Genomic DNA, 23,793 nt, shown 5'->3' with positions numbered 1-23,793 from the left:
AAGATTGATGAAATGTTTTACTCATTTTTATGAGAAACACGCACAGTTTACAGGATCAGCATCTTAAAAATCTGAGGATTTGATGCTTTTCTCTGTCGTATCTGGACACAAACTGAATTTCTTTAAGTCTAACAAAGAAAAAAACATAAAACACCCAAATCGATCACTTTGGGCTCTGGTTATTTATGATGGAAAACAAATGAAATAATCAGCAGATCGATTGATATTAAAACATTATGTAGTCGCAGCCTTAATTGTGAGAAATTCTCCAGTTTAAAAGCGTAGAACAACGAGGGGCTGTTAGAAGGTTTAGATTTGAATCTAAAAGTCTGTAACACAAAAATCATTTCTGTTTATGGACAAAAATAAACCTTTCACGGACTCACTGTGTTTCCATTCACCGTGACTGAATGAACTAAAGTAATTTGAGCTTAACTGCTTTTATATTTGAAATTGCAAACACCCCCTTTTTTCACTTATATGTACATATACTGTATAATAGTGCAAAATGAAATATGCATTATTTTGAAATATGAAGGGAGCGCCGAGGAGGATCTCAGATGAGCTATAGAGAGTGAGGGTAGTAGGCCAGTTGATGAGAATGATAACCGTCAACTGATGGAAAATGATCCCAAAAGGCTGTATACTGTACAATTTGGAACATAACTTTTTAAACTATGTCATAACATGTTTCAGTATATAATCCCTGTGTCTCTATCTCATCTTTTTAAGAGTTCTCCTCTCTTTCGCTGCTCTCAATCTTCTCCTCTAACTAGGTTTCCCTTCCCTCCCACCTTTCCCTCCTTCCTCCTCATGTCTTTCTCCTTCTCTTCTTATACCCTTTTTTCCCTCCCTCATCTCGTGCAGAGGAGGTCCCGCGGGACGGCGTTTTTCATGTAACGCGCCAACAAGCAGAGAACAAGACGCGAGGAGTCCTAAACGTCCCGCTAAACTGTATGTGCTTTTCCCTCTCTCTGTTTTTCTCTTTCACTCCCAACGTTTTTCTGTTGCTCTCATTACCTTTTGTTTCACATGGGAGGCTGTTAGCTCTGCACGGTCTTGTCACTTTCCAACATTTTGTTTGTTTGTTTGTTTTGTGAAGGAGTTGGTCCCTCTAAAGTGTGTTTTTGTGTTGTGGTTTTTGATTTGAATTTGAAATCATGAAAAAGTTGCTTTTGGGCTCTTCGTATAATTGACAATCTCCTCTGTAACTTGATTTTAATGCACATTTGGTTTTAATTAAGTGGAGAATTACACACTGACACTTACAGTACAGCAATACTTTTCCAGACTGTAGTGTTCGCGCTGCGTCTTCACAAAATAATAGACAAACCTTCTCGTCTCAGAGTCGAGTCTTTTGTCTTGTTAGCTCGGTGAATATTTACAATCCTGAATATGTTCCTCCATCAGATTGTACATCTCTCAAACAAAGTAGGAGTCGTCTTAGAAGCTGCCCTGCTCTTCCCTTCATCACCTGTTTTCACCTGTTCCGGGGTCACGATTCTTAATGGATCAGGACCAGTCCCTCATTCCGGCCTCCTTGAATTTGCCTTTAGCATATCATAAGGTCAAGGCCCATGGGCAAGACCCAAAACAGCAGCGGGCCATTATTTCTCAAGGAAATTGATTATTGATTGGGTTCAACAACAGAACTGTTTGAGGATGGAGAGAGAATGACAGACAAGAGGGAGAGACGGAGCAGAGGAGAGACAGAGGGCTCAATAAAGAATGATTGAAGCATGTCACACAGCAGGCGTATTGGCCGGACAGGAATCGAAACAGAGAGAGGACCACAATTCACCTACATTCCCACCGGAACGGACAGATTGCTTTCACCCCTGCCTTGCTCTCTTTCTTCCTTCTTTCTAGAGATTTCTTTTCTCTTTTTGAACTTTATTTTGTTTATACTTCACTCCCACATCTTGCTTTTTTTCTTTCCCTTTTATCCTCATTGTCCTTCACTAACAACCCTGATCCCAAAATGTTTGGATGCTGTGTAAAATGTAAATGAAAAGATAAATGATAAATAAATAAATGCTTTTACAAAGCCCATGAGGAAACATCTTTTATATATTTATGTGTTTCACAAAGCGGTGAGCCTCATCCAATCCTTACTTGAGCCTTATGAGGATGCCCCTTTCATAACTAGTGATGCTATCATGGTCCATCACAGATGTATTGCATTGGCCCACATGTTGTCCAATACGCACTGATACGAATTACGTTTAATTTTTTTTACGAGATTCACTGTGAATTCTACTGTTTCAGTGCACTAAAGTCATTTTAGACAAAAATATTCTGTTACATATCTTTGTCACTGGTGTTTGTGAACCACACTTTGAAGGTCAAAAAAATGTAAGCACATCGGTTAAAATGTCCATTTTTATACTACCTAGTATTGGCCCTAAAAAAGAATCCAGTATCGGTAGCTGTAACCTATTAACCTGTTCACCTTCCAGATGTTGCAAACAGGTGTTTCTTCACCATTGCACAACTTTCCCAGCCTTTTGTTGCCCCCGTGCTTGTGTTTGACAGCGTTTTTTGGCATGAAATTCGGAATAAGCATAAATTTACAAAAATCAATGATGGTGATGAGGTAATAGATTAAATGTGTTATTTTTTGTGCTGTATGTGTCAAAAAGTATTGGCAACTTGTCATATTCTGTTTTATATCCGAGAGAACTTCCAAACTTTTTTGGGAATTGGGTTTTTAAGCCTTCCCAGCATCTAGAGAACAGGAGACAACTCATGTTTGAAATCATACAGTCAAATGTAATAAAATGTAAGTGTAATTTGTCTCGCCACATCATTTTTGCAAATTGTTTATAAAGCACTTAATGTCTTATATACAACTTATATAGCAAGTTTTACATTTCAGTTCTAGCACTTGCATGTATGTGTAACAGTATCCTCGAAACAGTGTCTTGTGTCTGGCTGTATGAGTATATTGATGTGTGTGTGTGGTGGGGTATATAGCTGTTATATGCACTGTATATGATCGTGTGTGTGTGTGTGTGTGTGTGTGTGTGTGTGTGTGTTACGTGTGGTCCAAGTTCCTGCAGTGTTGACAGGCCTCTTGCATGTCCCGGCCACTCTCGACAAACCAAGGTTGGGTTTAATCTTATAATGGCTGAGAGAAGGCCTCCTTAAAGCAAATCACAATGCATTGACCAAAAGACTCATGCATTATTCAGAGTTCCTTTTTTTTTTTTCATATCATACAACCTCAGCAATGCTCTCGTATACACACAGCAACACACACGGGCTCATTTGCGCTAATGCTTGTGTGTAAAGTGCACACGCACACTCTTTTTACGTCCTGCAACCAGTCAGACAGGGTTTTGTTGTAAATCAAATAATTGATATGTATCTCTGTTTTTGATTGAATTAGCACACTTGAGCTGATTGAATGATCCCTTTGTTTTTACATTCTTTACTTTGTTGTGTTCCAAATAGTATTTGGCAGCAACCTTTTTTGCTAGAATGATGAATTTAGTCTTTATGTATCTATTAATGTGCCTGATAATGAGGAAGTTGATGTAATAATTTCCTCTCAAATAAAACAGATTACGTGAAATGCCTGCATGGAAAAAAATGTTAAAACGTGATAATAATCTAGTGATAATATACAAGAAAAAAAAGAAAAATGGGAGGACTTGCTGTAGATCTCTTTGACTATATCTGTATCTCACGCTGAAACAGACTCTCCATTAATTCATAGTGTGCAATGCATTCATTACAGCAGGATTAAATATTAATTAACAGAGCGATTAGTAAAATAATCTGATGGATTGGAACAAGAGGATGACAGATTGGAGTGTGTAACAGAGAAAAGACAGTACATTATTCTGTAATCAGAACTATTTTTTTTTTTCACTGGTGTTTCCTTTCTTTGATATGAATTAATGTCACCGTTTAACTGACAGTCACAGAGGCCTTTTTTAGAGGCTCGACTCCACATCACAAAAAACACATTTGACATTTTTGCTGTGTGGTACATCGATAATTAGTGAAATGAGTGCTGAATTTAAAAAGAAACACACTAAAACAAATGGAAAACAAGAGAGTTTAGTGTTGAGATGAGTGCGTATGTGTGGCCTTGACTTGCCATGAAAATGATGATAGGTTAAAATATATGTTCACACACACACACACACACACACACACACACACACACACACACACACACACACACACACACACACCGGCCCAGTCGCAGTAGGGTTTGTATACTTAGCCCCTGTGTTTCCTGCCTTCCCCTAATTGGCTCCTTCGCAGCGGACACAAGGTGCGTCTCCTCTCTTGCGTTCTCCTCCTTCCATCCTGCTTTTCCTCGTCTGCATCACCTCCACCGCCACCTCCATCCTCATCCCACCCCCCCCATTCTGAGGGCCTTGGTGTGTTCCCTGCCCCTCTTCACTTTTCCTGGAGCACACTGAGAGTACTGGTCTAATTTCAAAACTAAAGCATAATTGGCATATTCGCAAAAGGCTTTTCAGAGAGCTTGCCTTAAGTTGAGGCGTTTTTCCTTTAATGACAGCAGCACCAGAAGAGCGAGCAACGGAATCAGATATAATTCACATCAGTATCGCATATCAGTGCTAAATGTGACAGTACTGTTTGGCCTTTGTGAACACAGGACATTTGATTATTCTCATGCCACCTAGTTATGGGTCACTGTGGGCTTGCCCCCTTTACCACTCTTGATATCATGATGGTTAATGTGAGGATAGTCAGTGAGAATAATATAAGTGAGAATATTATTAAGTCATATTTCCTTTTTTCTCACTCTCACTATACTTCTTTTGTGTTTGTGTTTAATGTTGCATGATACACTTAGCAGGGATGGCATCGGAGGTACAATCCTTTCAGCCTGACACAATCTTTGTAATCTCAGTAATTTTATTCATTTTTCTTTTTTACAGGGAAAGTTTATTGAGCGTATTCATTTTGATACACATATTTTGGCTGTGACGCTTAATGATCACTGGCGGGAGGTCATAGTTCACACACCTTTTATGACACTGCACCTTATAGATGATGTAACAGGAGTAAAAATGTGATTTTCTGTTCTGAACAACACCGATGGGTCGTGGCTCTGTGCGCTGAACCGCAGATACTGACAGTTGTTTTTTTTGGTTGACTGTTTGGAATACTGTCCCGTTTCAAGAGGCAGCTTAGCCGTATTTGGCCTGAGGGGACACTTATAAACACATGAATATGCCCCGACCCAGACACAAAGAGATGACACCGTGCATAAACACACACACACACGTGCACACACACGGTATTCACACGCGGATATGTGTGTGGAAAGACAGACACAAACACAGACAGTGTGGACATAAGCAAGACTGTGCAACGTGTTTGATGCATGCATAAATACACTCATGCATGCGTGAACACACACACGCATGGGCACACACGCACACACACACACACACGCACGCACGCATGCAGGTCCATACTTCTACTCACCTTAATTGGCCCACCAAGCATCACTTAAGAAGCCTTTGAGACAGAGGGAGTGTGAGATAGACATGGAGGAGGAGAAGGGGGGAGTTCAGAGATTCAGACAGAAAAAGGAAAGCGATGGGGTCTCAGAGAGAAGGAGGAGAACGGGAAGAGGAAAGAGAGGGAGGGCAGAAGGCATGAGGAGGAGAGAGAAAGAACGCTCCCTGTGTATTTTCTGGGGGTAATTACAGATGCAGATTTGCGTTGCCACTTGCAACATGGCTGAATTCATTTCCATCTTCGCTCTGCCCTTCCCCGGTGCCCCTGGGGAGGTACAGACAGAACACTCTGTGTGTGTATGTGTGTGTGTGTGTGTGTGTGTGTGTGTGTGTGAGAGAGAGTGTCTGAGTGTTGAAGGAGGCAAATCTGGGAATCTGCATAACAAGCTGGGAAAGAAAGAGGGAAAAGGGAAGAAGAGCATCAGAAAGAGGAAGACAGTGTTCTGAGGAGAGGAGAGCTTCTGTGTATGTGTGTGTGTGTGTGTGTGTGTGCGCGAGTGTGTTTTTGAAGGGCCACGTAAGACAAACCAAGTCAGCTTGTGAATGATAAAATAAATGCTTGTCTTAAATGCAATTTGAAGGAGAAAACTGGACATTCTTTTCATTAAATCATACAAGAAATAACAGTACCAGGTTTAATAATGCAAAACATAGATTATCAGTACATAAATCCATAGTTTTTGGCCTGATTTCACTTTACCTTTTAGCCCCTCAACTTGGTGGAAGTGATTAGGTCTGCAGAGAAAAGTGTTCGCTAAACACTTGCAGTACAATATAGTTTGTTTTAAACTGTATACATCAGGTGCCAACAATAAAATCAGTGCCACAAAGTTTCATCAATCACAGGGAAATATTTGAAAGTCAATATGATCCATTTCTGTGAGATTGATAGCTCAACAGAAAAAGTGGATTGCGCTCCTGCAGTAAACCCCACCCACCTGCTGTCCCCTGAAGATTGAAACAGAGCAAAATTTTACTATTTTCTCCCTAAATTCTAACTTTCAAATAAAATATGTTGTTCCCCTGATTTACCTGTACTTTTTTTAGGTTAAGCTGCAATTAATAAATGATTAGAAACATCCTTGTCCTCTTGAGGTTTGGTTTCTGCTCCTTGTGGATACAAACAATCGCCTTAAAAACAAATCTGATGTTGTCTTAATTATCATAAGAACAGAAACTTATAGAAAACCTGACACAGTGTTTACCCTGTCTCCGTCGTGAGAGAGTACAGGTGTTTGACGCCCCAGCAAAACCCCCGTGGTGTGTTTACCTCAGACTTGTCCTTCAGTCAGCAGAAGATTGATGGAGAGCCACACATTCCCTCAGCGCAGTGGTGTTTGTGTAGTGACGGCGCACATCCACCAGGGGCATACGGATCACAGCGTTGTCTGAGCGCGTGTGTGTGTGAGAGAGAGTGAGTGTGTGTGACAGAGAAAGACAGAGCAGTAGGGACAGAGTGAAAGAGAAACCGACTGAGACCGAGTGATAGAAATAGACGGCATGAGCGCAAGCCAGTCCAAACAGACATGCTCTCTCATTAAACCTTTATAATGTGTGTGTGTGTGTGTGTGTTTGCGAGCTCCCGTGTTAAAGCCTCTTTGTTTTGCTGTTTGTTTTTGGCTATTGTCTCTGGAGATGGAGAGAGAGAAAGAGAGAGAGAGAGAAAGAGAGTCTTTGAATCTTTGAATCTGTCTGTTTTTCATCGCTTTGTGCATCGTAACACATGTACGGATGCACACACAAACACACATGCGAGCACATGCACGCACACACACACACCCTGTTCCTGTAAGACCACCTGGCTTCCCGCTGCCAGTCCGCCAGCCAGCTCAGCAGCCAGAGACTTGGCCCGATTAATTATCTTCCTGCTAATTGAATGTAGAGGGACTCTACAGGGATGGGTCATTAAACTGATGCAGCGTATGTTTGTCTCCACTGTTTATCTACCCACAGCTAAAAGATACATCAGGCACCCTGCACACACAGACTCACACACATATTCATGGGTTGCAGAAATGAAAAATGATGCTCATGCTGACAGGCCCTCACTCTCTCTGTCACCCAAACACATGTAGAGGCATGAATACACGCATGCTGAAATAATTTTGGATTAGAAATAAATCCCTTGTGGTGTCTGCATCACAGGTCATCCCAGTCAGTACCACACAGATTGAACTAGAGTTGCAACTGGATATTTGGAAAAAGGTTAAATCAGTTACCTGTTTAAAGCATATGATTAATTGTTTACTTAAAAAATAGTGAGAAATGGTCGTCATCATGTTTTGTTAAATGTGACATTATTAAAGCAAATCCAGAGTGATTCCTTGATAAATGGTGATAAAAAATAGAGATGAAACAATTAGTTGACTAATCATTTATTCAACTGGCAAATTTGATGACTATTTTTTTCTTTGTATGTGCATTTTTTTTTTCTGACGTAGATTAGATGGACTCAAACATAATGTTGTTTTGGAACCCTGGTGTTGTTCAGTGATAAATAATCATTTGACATATGAAAGCAAATATATCTTTCAAGCATAGCATCAAATATCAATATCTCCAGCTTCTTAATCTTTTGCCTTGTGGAATTGTGAATCCATTGTTTTAGTTTTGGGGTTTGATGCTGGTGACAAAACAAGCCATTTAAAGATTGCAACTGTCCAAACAATTGATGATTCATCAGTTAATCAAGAAAATAATGGGTGAATGAACTGATTAATAAAAAAAATTACTAAAGACAAAACTGAACTGTCTAACATGATATTACTATTCATAGTCTTTTATAGTGTTGCATCTCCTCAGCTCTAAAGAAGTGACATCTGTACAAACATTACAAGATCAAGTGCACTCGTGGACCACGTGCTGAGGTCTTATGGAAGTCTTATTAATAGAGCGTATATGGGGTGTAATTAATGCAAAGCACTTTAGGTGTGACAAGCAAGCCCTTGGTCTCGGCTTTAAGCCTACATTGTTTCAGTGCTAACGAGAGGGCTCTCAGGGGAAGTGGCTCTCTTCTTCTTGTCTTCTCCCTCATCTTTGTTTTTATCACCTCCTTCATGTTATCGGTGTCATGTAATCCTTGATACTCTGACTCGGTAATGATATACCCCATCCCTGAAACGTAAGACAAGGGAGTGTAATGTTGATGAACTCTTGGTGGATGGGGTGGTTTTCCGAAGAAAGAAAGACCAATGTTGGACAGAAATAAACAGGTTAATTCAAAAGTTAACAGTGTTATTTGCTGTCCTCGTGTAGTATACTAATTTGTATGCCCAATTTTCACATTGACATTTTGACACTGATCAACAGAAAAAGACTGTTTAATGTCACAGTAAGAACATATCTCGACAATGCTAACCGTTTAGTAGGACAAACCTCGGTCATCAGTTGTGTAGCAAAACAAAGTCACTGAATTATTTAAATGAAGATTTTCTCTCCATCATAGTCAATTGGTTTCAATTGATTGTAGTATAATACACTTGTAACTGAAAGGTCCCTTGTCCAAACATCACCCGGAGAAGCTGTATGTGTGAACACAAATGTCTGTTTCATTTGACTTTACCCTGCCAGCTTCCTATAGAACAAAGTCCATTTGACCTCATGTGTGAATAAAGTAGGTTCTTTTCTTGAGGATTTACAGTGAGGAAGCTAGTGGGTGTGTTGATGTTGCACTCGTTGCCAGTATACTGCTCTTTCGTTGGTATTACCGATACCTCTCAATACTTGTAGTATCTCATCCTGCTGCATACACCACCAAGAATCTTTGGTTATGTGCCACATGTGTTGAAGGGCAACTCTGGACAATGTCAAGACTTGATTCTTCATATGCAAAAAATTGAATTGGTGAGTCGTAGTGAAATCGACACCATGACTACAAAGGAACACTCAAAGTAACTTTGCAAAAAAAGAATTGAAAAGAAAAAAGATCAGCAAAATCTGACAGGCACCTAGCATCCATTGGATTACATTTTAATCACCTTCATGTAAGAGCAGCATTATACATCAATATAGTATAGATAAGGTTGACAAATCAAAGGATAACCATTATAAAATGCCTGAGTAAGGAGTTCAGGCACTGTAAGCTGCTCAAACAGCTTCAGTGTGTTGATTCAACAATTCTACTGGAGGGATGAACACGATTGTTCCCAATCGTGTTTTGATGAGTGTAGTGGAGAGTGGCGTCTAACACGTCAGTCCAGAATATCCATATGTGTTCAGCTGGGTTATGATCTGGTAAATGCAAAGGAAGGTCATATTTTTGTACCCAACAATCTAGTCACTGACTTGATCGACTTCAGTCGATAATATTTGTCCTTTGTCATCCAACTATATCTATGTTAATACAATTCTAAAATGTAAGAGACAAGTTGCTTGCATCAAATTGAATTCAATCATCAGCATCACCAACAGCTGCTGCCATGCCTTGCATTTGTCCGTCTCTCCTGACAGTGAGCTAATACTATTTCAATGTATTTGTATTTAGTGGCCTTTGCAGGGTATTCAACCACATATATGAGGCCCATTGTTGGCTGGTAAAGGCTGACGGCCGACATAGAGGCCCATTCCCCCCACATGCCTGCACACACATAATGGCCATTTCACAGCTCGTCTGGGGGTAATGGAGCCTGGCTGGGCCCGCCGAGATGGATCACACCCAGATGGGGATGAAATGGGTGATCTGGTAGGATTGACGAGGCCTTGAGGTGCCTTTAGGGGACCCGGTGACCAAAGTTAGACACCAAAACCTCCTCCCATCCTCGTAGGTCTGAATTTGGTGTAAGTTATGTTGCTGGGTGGATGGTAGGTGATGGGACATTGAATTGAAAGATGGTCCGATTGTCGCAGGGTTCAGATGGATGAAAATGGATGAGGTTTGTGATACAGCTGTTTGCACACCCAACTCTATGTTTATGTGAGCATATATTCATCTTTTTGCACTTGTCTTATTTTGTTTGGATTTGTGTGTTTTGGTGCTCAAGTAGAAGAGAGAACACAAAATGCGGAGCTGAACTGACACGAACTTGAGGCAATCACTCTAATCACCTCGCCCGGGGCTCACAAAATTACCTGAATCACCCACACACCCCACCCTTTTCCTTCAAACTCAACACAACCAAAACACGACATGACTGTGCTGGTATTTCGACTGGACCTTTGAGGCGAGCGGCGGCTGACGTTATAAATGGCGTGTGGTGGATAATGTCAATACTCTGTGATTGGACTGAGCCTGCTGAGTCGCTAAAGGTCAGGGAGGAGCACATTGCTGATTGTTTTCCAAAGACAGCCCATTGAAGTTTGTCTGATGGGGGTCATTTAGTTTAAGATGCGCTCAGAGGCTAAGTTATCAGTCTGTGTCACTGACGCTCCCTCCTCTAACAGTGCTGTTTTCTTGAAAATGAGTGATTTTTGTTGTAGCCATTTGCTAAATTTAACTTTAACCTTTTTGGAGTTTTAATGCAATTAAGGTACATTATTATCCAAATTAAAAAGCAACTTATTATCATGGATTTTAGTTGTCACCTAAAGATTAACTGGCTGTGTGTGATGGATAGAGGAATGTCATAGAGGCACTAACATCTTGCACTGATGAGTCAATACCCTATAATTTTGCAGTTGTAGATCTGTCATTGAAAGACATAACACTATCATGTTGTGAGCTCTGTTTATAAAGAAGCATGTGTTGATCACAGCTATAAAACTGCCAGTCATTGCAGCTGCACATTTAGAGTTGTTGCAGTTATTGTAACATGCTTTCTTAACGAGAGCGTCATATCCTTTTTTCATTAAGACGTTGAATATGTAAAGAGTACACAGCAACAACCCCCGGTGCCATTTTTCTCTGCAAAGTCGAAGTGTGAAAGTTGAACAGCAACACAGTAACTTTCTGCGTGTTCAAACCACAGCCGACGATAATGCACCAGCTTGTATTGCATTTATAAACACGTCGATGATAAATATGTTAATTAAAGAAACCACATAGTGCAGAGGTAGTAGAACAAGTAGAAGTGGTGCACCCTCCATCCACTTAAAACTGTGATTCTCAAAATTTCACTTTTGAGTTTCTACATCTACATTACAATGAGCATGAACGCATTTGTGACCTTGAAATTAAAAGGTTATTCTTTGGCTGAAAGTTAATTATTAAGCAAAAAAAAAAAAAAAAAAATGAAGGTGTCTAAGATGACTAAAACAAGAAGTAAGTAAACACAAATTAAATGAAAACATCTTTATATTAGATTTGCAGCTTCACATTCTGTAGTACAGAAAATGTCAGGACCAATTAACCCTCCAAATATACAAAAACTCCCCAGTCCACAGTTCTTTTGGGGAAAATAAATAATGCAATTAGTTGCTTAATTTCTCTTTTTTTTGTTGCCATGGAAGAACACCCATCTTTGCTTCTAAATATCCCATCCTCTTACAACCTTTAAAGGCGCTTTAATCTCAGCTGTCTTAATGTCCATTAAAACACATACACCACTCCAAACACATGTATGCACCTATTATGATCCGCTAACTGAGGCTTTTAGGTCTAATTTCACTGACGAAGCTCCGTTTTTGTTGTGTCCGTGAAAAGTGATCTAAAAAACACAAGATGCAAATGTGGATATTTGCCATCCTATCCACCCACATCATTTGGAGGGGTTGGCACGTGTGTGTGTGTGTGTGTGTGTGTGTGTGTGTGTGTGTGTGTGTGTGTGTGTGTGCATTTGTGCTCACGACGCCCCTCGTCTCAGTGCCTCTTCAAAGGCATTGAGTGGTGCCCTTTGTGGCCCCCGCTCCCTCCCTTTTCACTCTCCCTCCTTTTGTCTTAGCGTTTCATATTTAATAGAGCTGGCTCGGAAACAGAGGAGGGAGAGGTACCTGAGGCTGGGGGCGAAGGCCTACTGATGCCTGGGTGAAGTGTCTCCTCTCTCTCTGTCTCTCTGTCTGCATCTCGCTCTCCCATGATCCTTTCAAGAGAATCTATGAGCAGCAGATCAAAGCGATCCACAATGATGTCCCCCTATTCTGTCAGGACGGCACGGTCATTGAGACAGCGTGCCCCCTCCCCTCCCCATGCACGGACGCACTTGCCCGCTTTCAAACAGGTGTCTTGACTGATAAGTGATACACATATGGAGTGGCAAAGGGAAACAAAAATTGAATGCAGATCCTCTCTTTTGTCTTTATCTCTGCTCTTCCTCCCCCTACATATCATTCAGTCTCTAGTCCACTCTCTTACCCTCTCGTATTTTTTTACTCGCAGCGTAATTGAATCCTTTAGTTCATTTTGGAGGTGAGCAGGAAAAGGAAAAGGCAGCCTTCTCACATCTCCCCGTCTCCCTCACGTGTTGCCTTTTTTTCCTCTTACAGTAAGGTGATGAGAGCCCATTGGCTTCTGTCAAACTATCCGCCTGATTTTATAGCTTGCTTTCAATCACCTGCCTTGTAAAGAACAAGAACACATGTTCCCTATTGATCATTAATCAATGATCAATTAAGCAAGCCATTTGTCCAATTAGAGCAAAGGGTTCATCCAGACCATGGCTTATTTAGCTGTTTGATTGGAAAGGAGCGGAGGGAATGGATATGCTTGCATAATTGATCAGAATCAGGTCTTTAAACACTTATCTCATCCAAGTCCGATAGTTAGGCCATTCAGGTTGCTATCAAGGAAATCGGTTGCCCATAACGGAAATGAAGTAGGTTTTTATCGGTCTTAAATCTTCGGGCTTGTTACTAAACCATGTTTTGGACAGTTTGTACAAAGATGGGGCCTTGGGCTTATGGATCAAGATCTGAACTGTCTCGTCAAGATTTTCCTCCAATGATTATCTAATGCCATTGAAATTATGTCACCCTGCCTATCGTTGGGGCATCACAAAGGAAAATACTTCTATACTCTGATGTATAACTTCAACTTTTTAGTCAATGAAACATCCTCCAGCTAAATGCCATTAGCTATATCAATGACCATACAACCAATATCAAAAAGTTGTTGTCCGGTCTTTATGGTTCTTCAGATCCAGTGGAAACCCAAACATGAATCAGCTAAAGGACGTCCTCCTGTTTTTGTGACGATTTGGCCCAAATATTCAGATTCCTCTAGCCCCTGACTCACTCCCACCCCCCCACTACAATTGTTATTACAGAGGGGGCGCTATCTCACCATCATCACCCAACAACTCGAACCTCAAACCCTCTGAACCCTCTTCCTCCTCCTCCTCCTCCTCCCACTCCTGCCACTTCTTTTGGTGGAGTGAGATTGTTTATTTGGGTCAAATAGTCAGTTATCTCAGGGAAAAGAAGAGGGGGCGTCTTCCACCCCGGCCATCCCTTTTCCCAAATCCTCACCCTCCTTCTCTTTCTTTTCCACTTTATTTTTTCCACCCCCAGCCCCTCCATTTTGGTTTTCAGCCATTTAACCAGTCAGCAACAATCAGAGCTGACAGAGCGACGGGAAACAATCGAGGCGGGGTCACCGGAGGGGTGACCTCACAGGGTTGGGGGGTAGGGATCGAAGGGAGGCCCAGGCAAAAAACCGCCACCCCAGTGGAGTGTCCCGCCTGGCTCTTTGTTGCGGTCGGCCAGTGAGAAAATGGGGACACTTTAACTCTCCTCTGCATCCACCTCTCTCCGGCAACCCCTCCACTCTCCTCTCCTTCCCTATCGCCTTCTCATTTGCTCCCCTCACACTCTTTTCTTGTCCCTCTTTGTGCTATCGCCCAGAGAGGGGGACCAGCGGGGGCAGAGAGTGATAAAGTGAGTGACGGGCCACTTTTCCTCCCATTTTTTCCCTTCGTCTTCCCTTTCTCCTCGACAGTGTCTGTGACTGCGTGACACTCAGGACTCTGATTGACAGGGGGCGTGGAGGTATATGCGTGTGTGCGTGTGTGTCTGCGTGTTCAGGAGGGGGCGAAGTGAGTGTGTGTCTGTGTGCATGTCTGTCTGGACGCTCTTGGGGTGGGTGGGGGGGTTGTGAGACCGAAATTGGGTGGGAGAGGGAGGAGGGTTGATGGTAGGATGGGAGAGTCGAGGGGAAGAAGTGTGAGGGTGAGAGAAGAGGAAAGGGGGTGGCAGTGGGACGTGGTGTGGGGGTGGGGGTGAGGGTGGGGGGCTTCATCCACTCATTCTCTCACCCTCTCTGTGACAGTTTGGAGGTTTCACACTTAGCTGCCCCGCGCTTGTTTGTCTGCGCGCCTCGACCAGGTTCCCACGTGAAAGTGCGCTCTCACTGTCCTCCTGCACTCATCTGACCGTTGGGCATCACAGCAGTCAGAACCAGAGCCGAGACGGACACATACAGACACCGACAGCTGGGCCCAGGTCTGCAGACGCAGGGCACACAGCACTTCGGAGCGACTCCCTCTGGTTCCCATGCTAGCGGCCCACTTGGTGACCTCCTGAGTTTGTTTACGTGGGTCTTTGGGACTAATTACACTGCATGCCATTTTTGCGGCTGCTGCGTAATCAAAAATGAAAAACCCGACTTCTTATGACATGTTTTACTGTTGAAATTATCCCACATCTCAAAGAAAGAACAGCCGGGAAAATATATTTTAAAGCTTTTCTAGGAAATGCATCATTTTTACTGTTGATTTTAAGAGAGTACAGCATGTATTGCTGTAACACATATCTTAAGGTGACACATTTTTTACAGTTTCAGACAGTCTCACAGGTTAGTGTGATGTCATGCTTATGCTGTAGTAACATCTGGCAATTTGTTAGATAAATCACAGTCATTGTATGCATATTATTGCTTTATCTACTGGAAAATGTCAAACTCGGTTGACTTCATTCTCTCCAAATATCAAACTAATACACTGATACGCATAATTAGAGGTCATGGGCTGGCAATTAAAACAGTATCCCTTGTTCTCACTGGGCTCATCACAAATGTATGATAATTTAATAATTTTGCCACTGGTGTCATATATGGATGATTGATTAGAGATGGAGAGAAAGGGGAGAGAGATGGGTGGAGGCGAGTCGAAAGCAGGCGGAGTGGGAGGGAAGGTGGGAGGGAAATGAAGGGGGGCCGAGGGATGAATTAGTGACGGGACGGAGGGAGAACGACAGGGAAGAAAGGAGAGAGGGGGTAGGGAGCGAGGGAGCGCATTCCTGGGTGATTCAGCACGGTGGAGCAGCGCAAGGGAGAGGCGGCGAGTGGATGGACAGAGGGTGGGATGGATGGATGGAGGGGAGAGGAGGAGGGGTGACAGGGCTCCCCTCTAGCAAGTGCGGCGACAGGGACAGATGGCGTCCCTTGGCGGACAGAGTGAGTCCCAGTTTTCACCTGCGGCCCCATGGGAAAAATCCGCCTTCCTCACACATGCAGCCATACAAGAGGCCCTGGAATGCTTGTGCAACTCTACAGCAAGATGAAGGATGTACTCCGAGGAGGGGGCGGGTGGGAGGTGGTATGGAGGGAAGGATGGAAAGCACAGAAGCGGGTCAAGGGAACAGCGAATGTAGGATAGTCTGAGAAAAGTTTAATGGAGGAAGTACGCAGAGTGGGAAAAAGCGTGGAGGATTAGAAGATTGTGGAAAGTAGAAATTGAAGGAAGATATAAAAGGAGGCAGTAAAAAAATCAATAAGCACCATGTTTGAAGAAAGGGAAGCAGTGGGGAAGCCTTCACACTGTGAAAACTATTTGACAGATACTTTCCGACAGACAGCGCAACACCCATTCAGATGCCTCTCGTTCTCTCTCCCTTTCTCTCCCCTTTCCTTCCCTCCCTCCCTCCTCGGCCGTCATCTCCTTTCTCCCCGCCTTGTTTTCTTTCCCCTTCTTGCCCCGTCTCTCCCTCTCTCTCACTCCCTGACTGTTGGGTGATACAGATGGTGCTTTTGAGGACTGTGAATGGGGTCAGGCCGGGTCGGGAAGGGAGGGGGTTGCAAGGGAGGACCAGACAATAATGTAACGATTCGGCCGGCCCCCCGGACCAGCAGGGCCGTGGAGGAGAGTGAAAGTAAACAATGGTCCGTCGCTGAGGGGGTCAGTGGGAGTGGAGAGGGAAGAGGGGAAAGGGGCGTGCGGAGGGGGGGGTCAGTCTCCCAGGGTCTTGGCACAGGCCGCTGTTTGGAGGGGGCCGAATTGTGAGTGTGTGTGCGAGCACACAGGTTGGCTGCCGAGGGGGCAAGGAGGTCACAAGGTAGCAGCACTCCAGTGTTGGCATGTGGTCTGCATTTGCAAGTCTGTGTTTTGGAAACTCATTACTGCACCAATCCTTTAGCCTGCTGCTTTTGTTGTCTGTAAGTCGTGTCTCAACAAATTTTTTGTTAATAGATATTTAACAAACTCCACAGTGAAATTATGCCAAGTGAAAGCCAATGAAAAGCTTCTGGCCAAGATTTATTTTTCCAGGAAAAGAAATCATATGGAAATTCTGTTAAAACGTACTCTTAGGAAATCAAACAGTTTGTGTCCTTAAAAAACACAAGTAGCTTCGCTGAAGGAGTTGGGTGGTGGTTTTTGTGGCCTTGCTCATGAGGAGTAGTTGACAACTCTTGTCAAATGTTGCCCTTGAGCAAGACTGCAAGGGCAGTAGTCCATAGTTGTTTAGGTGTCTTTTTAACAAATTCTCAGCCCATGCTTAGTTTAAATGTTCAAACCGCAGTTCGTTCTGAGATTGTTTGGGTTGTATTGAGTGCAACTGTTGATTTTCTAATGTATGTATAAAATAGGTAAAAATGATGTGACAAGACAAGTAAGTTGTTACGATTTAAAAGTAGTTCTGTTTATTTCTCAAGACCTTTATTCATCAGGTTCAGGTCATTGTTCTACAGGCTGTAGTGGACTGTGTAGGTTACCATCTGTGCACTGGCAGCATGTGCCGGAGTACAAATGCAGGGGAGAGTAGAGTGTGACAGTTGACACATGGCTAAGCAGGGCCTAAAGATGCACCATTGATCTAATTGACTGGAGAGGCAGGAATCAATGGCAGTGATCAGCAGGCCCCTGAAGTCCAATAATTTGCACAATGACTTAACTTCTCCAGCTAACCAGATGTTGGTCTTTTTAGCTCCTTCTGGTTTGACCTCAGTGCAGCTGCTTGTGAATGAAATGCTGCACATCATTTAGTACTATCAGCAGTTGTTCTCATGAAATTATGTATTCATCAAGACAGTAAATTGTGACTAAAAGTAAAATTCCATTACATATACATTAAATGACTCTGCTAGATTCTTTGTTTGATTCGAAGCTGAGAAAAAAAGCATCATTTGGATCAGAATTTCTGCCTCATCTGTGTGTCTGGGACACACATACACAAACATACTACAACAGGTGGATACCTTAAACTACCTTAAACTGCACTTAAACACATGCTGTCTAGCTTCTCTCGTGCCTTTCTTCACTTCCCATCTGTGGCCTGTGATTGACAGCTGCTGAGCAGTGCAAAGGGACGTTCAGCGCAGAGATGAGAGGGCAGGCTGCAGGGGTCGGGTCCCCGGGCCCCAGGGGCTTGCCTCCTCCTTCTCACTCTGCTCCGAGCGGAGGGGCCCGTGCAGGGGCCGAGAGATGCTGATCGGAAACCTGCATTGTCTGTGAGGCCCTCGCATGTCAAAGCTCAAAGTCAAATGGTGTTGTGACATGTTGTGGGAAGTGCAAGTGATGAACCATCCACATACAAATGTCTTCTGGCAAGGTGTGCACAAATATACTCATGGTGCACCAATGTGTCTGAGTGGCACATTTACATGGGATACACGACCAGAGAGGCATTCACACTCAAATAAACACACGCACACTGCAAACCACTCTACCACTGACACTCTAAACCCGTCCCTCTGATCCAACACAGCTGTCTACAGTAAAAACACAAAGACTTTTAGGAGATGATTCTTTGGAAAATAAACTGAATTCCAATGTGACCTAGCCATAGTCAAGATAACTATGGTCCTCAAAAGGTTGGAAGATCAATTAATTTAAGTTTCAGGGTTAGTAGATATTCATCATACAAGGCCTCAGTGGAACACACATCATTTCCACCACATGTTTAAGTATTTCTCAACAGAATATTTTATCTCATTTATCTTGTTTATCTCATGTATTTTGCTTCAGCCTATGTTTCTCCAGGTAATTTTGCTGTCTCATACAGGCAAACACCACACAAAGACACACATGCAAAGTAAAAAAGGGGGTTTCGAGGAGGACATTTTAGTAGTTAGGGAAAGATCTTCGTTGACTGATTTTATGCCTTAACAAACTAAATAAACAAACTCATTGTCATGACTGAATAAACCAACTGAAATTAAAGGACAACACAGTTTTTAGACAGTTTTACTTTGTTTATTTTTGGCGGACCCTGCCACCCTTTTAGCCTCAAACAGTGTTCTGGGGACCTTATTTTCCTCTGAGGACAGCCTGTTCAGTTATGGAAAACATAAATATTTCTCAGTTTGAACTGTTACCTCATTAGTATTGTAAATATTCAAATTCAGAATTTAATTTTTTTTTCTCCAAAACTGTATAGTGCCCCTTTAATGACTGACAATCATACATAACCAGAACTGAAATGACAGTTTTGACACTATAATTGCAGTCTCCTCATGAAGTACACGAGAACCAGCGCTCTCTCAATACATTTATACAATAATATTTCTTCCTAAACTTGACATCCACTGTGTTCCTTCTGTGGCTCTTGAAACTGGCTGCAGAAAACAGTATCATTCCCTAAGAGGTGTAATCTTGTATCAGCAGGGCTCAGATATGTGCATGAATATTGCAGGAGGGTGGTTGCATTGCAGCTGAGACAGCAGTACAGAATCCATGCACACCCAGTTAATCTCGGGAGGAAATAACAAGGGGACCGTTCACCACCTGGTGAAACAACTGGATAAAATTCATTACACTGACTACATCTGGGAAGCATTCCAGTCAGGTGGAGCACGTCCTCTCAGTCATGGATGAAGATCTGAGGACCAGCCATGACTAGCTAAAACGCATGCATTACTGTATGTAACACACTTTTTCTTAAATTGTACAGTAAAATTCAAACATGAACGCTAGAACATGCTCATTAATAAATCTTTCACTAGTATGCAAATAATTGTAAATCTCCCACTAAAATAACAATATCAGTTTAGAGAAAGATGTCAACTGAAAACACTTGTCAAATCAACTTAAATAAAATGCTCCCTCTCTCCAAAACCTCTAAATTAAAATTCATGACAGAACTGACAGTAACAACAAGGAGAATAGTGCTCATCCAAAGTCTTTTTACATTTCAAAATGATTCTAAACTAACCAGTAAAAACGTCCTTTAATCTGTAGACTCTTCAAACGATGAATGACCGACAGTTTGACCTTTGCAGCAAGTTCAAATATAAAAGCTTTTCGACAGTGCAAATACATACTCTGAGTTAAAGTGCATACATAGAAAATGTCCTTCTGTGTTGAATGTCGCAGCCGAATGTGCGGAGGGGGCATCGGAAATACCATGTGGCCATTGTGTTTGGAGAGACCATAGTGCCGGGAATTTAAAGACAGGTGTGCATGTTGCTTTTGTGATTGCTTGCTGCTTTTTTTGCAATTAACAAGGAAGAAGAAAAAAGCTCTTTTTTGGTTTTGGGACAGTTTCTTTTGTGGCGCTGCTAAGCCAAGAGCAAAGGTTCTATCCCCATTGTCATTTTACATATTTTCCTTAATTGCCTTTTCTATGTTGATGTTATAACCTTACATAAAGCCTGCTTCTCTTTATGTTCCCACATAGATGATTGGCTTCATTTTTTTTTTTTTTTTTTTTTAGATCTTCAAAACCTGTTTCTCTCATTCACAAACGGAACGTGTTCCAACGCTCAATCCTTGAGTCAGAAAACATCTTGAAATCATGTGGCTGTAACCATGACCACAATATTTCACTGACATTCAAAAGGTTTGTCCTTCCATGGAGTTGGAGCCTTCAAGAGATAGATTTAAAAAAAGAAAATAATTCTCTTAATCAATGCTGTGGCGGCTGAGATATCCTGACTTTTAGAGATCAGAAAACATCTTCAACACATTCTCACTCCCAGCTCATCAAATACAGCAGCTTAGTCAGTGGACTTAAGCCCTACGTGTGAAGGGCTCCGTGGTCAAGGTCACACTATTCCTTTAAGCAGCACCTAGTTTGACTTTCAAGACAAAAATTCAAATATTATGACTTTTCCACTGTTATTATTGTTGTCAAATGGTTGTGGTCTGATTAGGATTAGGTTTAGTCTCCAAATCGACCATTCTTGTGATTTGCACATATCTCTCCCTTTGTTATTATTATTATTATTTTTTTTATTTGATCTTAACCCTTGGTGGGTTTAGTTGGTCATGTGGTTCTCGTGTTTTTCATCACGTATGCAGTCGACCTCCAGTAAGCCTCCGTCTTACTTTGAAAAAGTTTTTATCAACTGCATTGATAAAAACGATTAGGTCTTGTTTATTTGCTTTGTCTGCGTCTTTGCTGGCACAGCAGTTTCACTTTTGCATTGTTCATCGCAAAGATCAAATTAAAGATAATACCCCAAATGTAGCATAATGCGGTCGAACACGAAAAGACTTTTGCATTTTGACTTGAAAGACCAAACACAACATCTTGAAACATTTGTATCCGTTCTGTTCTCCTCCTACAGACCAGGTGATAAGAAAAATGCATTAGAGTCTTGTCACTTTTCCTACTAAAGCATTGTTTGTAAAAGACAGTGATGATGATATTCCTCTTATTTTTGGGTTCTTGACATATGAAGACCGATCAGCTTCGCAAACTGCTGTGTCCTCGTATTGCAGACAGTGTTATGTATGTGCATGTGTTATAGACACCTGCAGGGCAAAGGAGAGGAGCATGTCAGTCTGCGAACATGGTGGAAAATTAGTCATGAGTTTTCAAATAAGTAGAGTTTCTTGAATTTGATTAGAGTGATAGATGACACACATAGTAACAATAATGAAACCAGTAAAAATCTGTAAGTCGGGATGTGAATTATGAAGGGTATTGTGAATTATGCCACTCGCATTTGCTGACATGAACTGCAAGTTTACTGCTTCACAGGAGAGGAAAGTAATGTGGTGTCTAAAGTCTTGTTACGCTGTTTTTAGGGGAGGCGGGCTACAAAACCATCCAGGTGCACATTCCTCCTGCAGCAATGGAACCTGGAAGAATACAGCACACAATAGTGGGAGATGTGGCTTTTCCTAAAGCCTTTTTGAGAAGAAAAATCTTATCGGATAGATGCCACCTTTTTAGTTACAGGCTCTCAAGGCCTCACAATACAGCAGAGTAAGTGTTTGGCATTCTTTCTGCCGGATGTCAGTCCGGTCAAATGAAACCTGAGAAGGCCGACTCACCAGCTATGGCTGTCTGTATCACCTGTAACTGTCTGACAAAAAGCTTTGGCTAAAGAATCTGAAGGAAGTATAAAGAAATGTCTCGGCATATCCAAGCAGGGCTCACCAACAGCTCTTTGATTCAAGGAGACAGCTTAGAAATGATGTTCTATCACAGGCAGGACAATTGGTCTTCAAGGACATTTGAATCTCAAACGAATATAAAGTCCAGAAAATATCTGGGTATAACAAAGATGTGTTGTTACTATGTTGCGGACCGTTGCGGATTTCTTTCAGAAATAATTTGAGTTTGGAAGTTTATTAGAATTAAAGTTTAATTGTTGTTTTAAGAAAACGAGTGTGTAGATATCTTGTCAAAGCAAAAATTAAGGACATACGTGCACACAAAACAAAAGTTTGGCACTGAATCGTGTTGTATCCAGGTGACTAGGAGCCAGAAATGAATTTGTTTGATCCAAAGCATCAGTTTGAAAACCGGGTTTGTGTTTTTCCTTTTTTCACAGCGCTCCTCACTCGCTCACTCGCAAAAATGTATAATAGGAACAGGTATTACAGTTCAGTCCAGACCCCAGTCTTGCTTAACAATCCTTGGATCATAGCCTTAACCGCAAAGCTACGTTTTCCACGACCCTGTAAAGCATTGGGTGAGAACAATCAGCATGCTTGCAAACATACTTGTGTGATATATTTGTATGATTTTATGTGCTGTATTATGGTCAGACAGAAACATCTAAACATGATTACGGCTAGGGCAGATTCCTGGAATGATCTGTGTCTCAGTCAAAACTCACATTCAACATGTGGAAGGGGGTTAAAAAAAAGAAAAGCCTCAGGTGCTTTGCTGAGCTGTATATCCTCAGTCAAGTTCTTCATCCCCAAGTCGAATCACTGTGCTTTTATATCAGTGTGATTGGCAGCCACAAGAGCCTCACGAACGCCCGGCCCTGTCAGAAGGATGTACATTTCACAACCTGGTCTTCGCACGGCTTTGCCCGGCAACAAGGCTGAGATGGAATCACACAGTGGGAAAACTCAGTGGACCGATCCTACTCATCCCTCACCTTACCACTACACCACAGAGGCTCTTAGAGAGAGTGACAGCAGTTATGCGCATGTGTGCGCATTTCTACAACATGTGAGGGGGGTTTGTTTAACAAGCGAGTGTGTGTCTATGCATGTGCATGCGTAAGATGTGGAAGCGATGTACGAGATGCGAGAGGGTGGAGGTGCAGATGAAGGACACGTGTGGGAGAAAAGGGAAGCGACAGTGAGAGAGAAAGTTGGTAGGGGTTTATAATGGGGCACAGCAGACGCCAGGCCCTGGCCCTAATTGATCTCTGGGTAATGCAGAGGGCCCAGCCTCGGGGGCCACTGGAGGGGTCATTAGGATGCAAATATAACAGTGTGTTTCTCCTGCACACATCAGATAGAAACACTGACAAAAGAGGCAGTGATAGAGAGAAGAGGGACAGAGGAAACTGGAAAATAGTCTGCTTCCTTCAGTCATTCACCTTCTGATCTTATTTGTCCCCTTTTTGTTGCTCATACCAAAACCAAGGAGGTATATTTTATTAAGTTAAGATGACTGGCAGGTGGTCGGGTCCAACAACAACGGGATATTCTCATGCCAATACGCTACTACGGTCTTGTTGCATTTTAACTTTACAAACTTGTGTTGGGTAAAGAAAACTTTGAATGTGCTGTATTGCATGAGCTCAATGTGTGTGGTGTCAAAATCTCAAGAAATGTTGATTCACAGGTGTTCATAGATAATGCATGACAGACTTGGGATCGTGCAAAAAATAAACAGAACATAGCATGTAGCTGATTAATAACATTATCCAAAATATTGTCCACATCAATCCAAGAGAAATTCATTGTTTTATTCAAGGCAGCTGCATTTCATTTTTGTCTGTCTCTATGACACCACATAATACGTCAGAGAGTGAGGCAGGAAGTCGCCAAATGCAACCAAA

The 23,793-nt window shown here is 42.2% G+C and overlaps 1 protein-coding gene across 23 annotated transcripts in view; it reads left to right on the top strand.

Moving 5' to 3' along the window:
• The window catches only part of pou3f1 (POU class 3 homeobox 1), a 221,632-nt gene that overhangs the window by 147,774 nt on the left and 50,065 nt on the right, over nt 1-23,793 (top strand). For 2 of the 23 annotated variants that reach the window (XR_005070715.1, XR_005070718.1), the window contains 2 exons: nt 868-954; nt 1,411-2,015. The exons of 19 other annotated variants lie outside the window; for them this stretch is intronic. The gene's annotated coding sequence lies outside the window, so the exon portion shown is untranslated. Of the gene's footprint in view, nt 1-867; nt 2,016-23,793 lie in introns of those variants that run through there. 2 more of the 23 variants (XR_005070714.1, XR_005070716.1) reach the window with 1 other exon arrangement.

The sequence above is a fragment of the Acanthopagrus latus genome, chromosome 17, assembly GCF_904848185.1.
Source record: "Acanthopagrus latus isolate v.2019 chromosome 17, fAcaLat1.1, whole genome shotgun sequence".
Lineage (NCBI taxonomy): Eukaryota > Metazoa > Chordata > Actinopteri > Spariformes > Sparidae > Acanthopagrus > Acanthopagrus latus.
The sequence above is the reverse complement of the archived record's forward strand: the minus strand, read 5'-3'. Positions and strand labels throughout refer to the sequence as shown.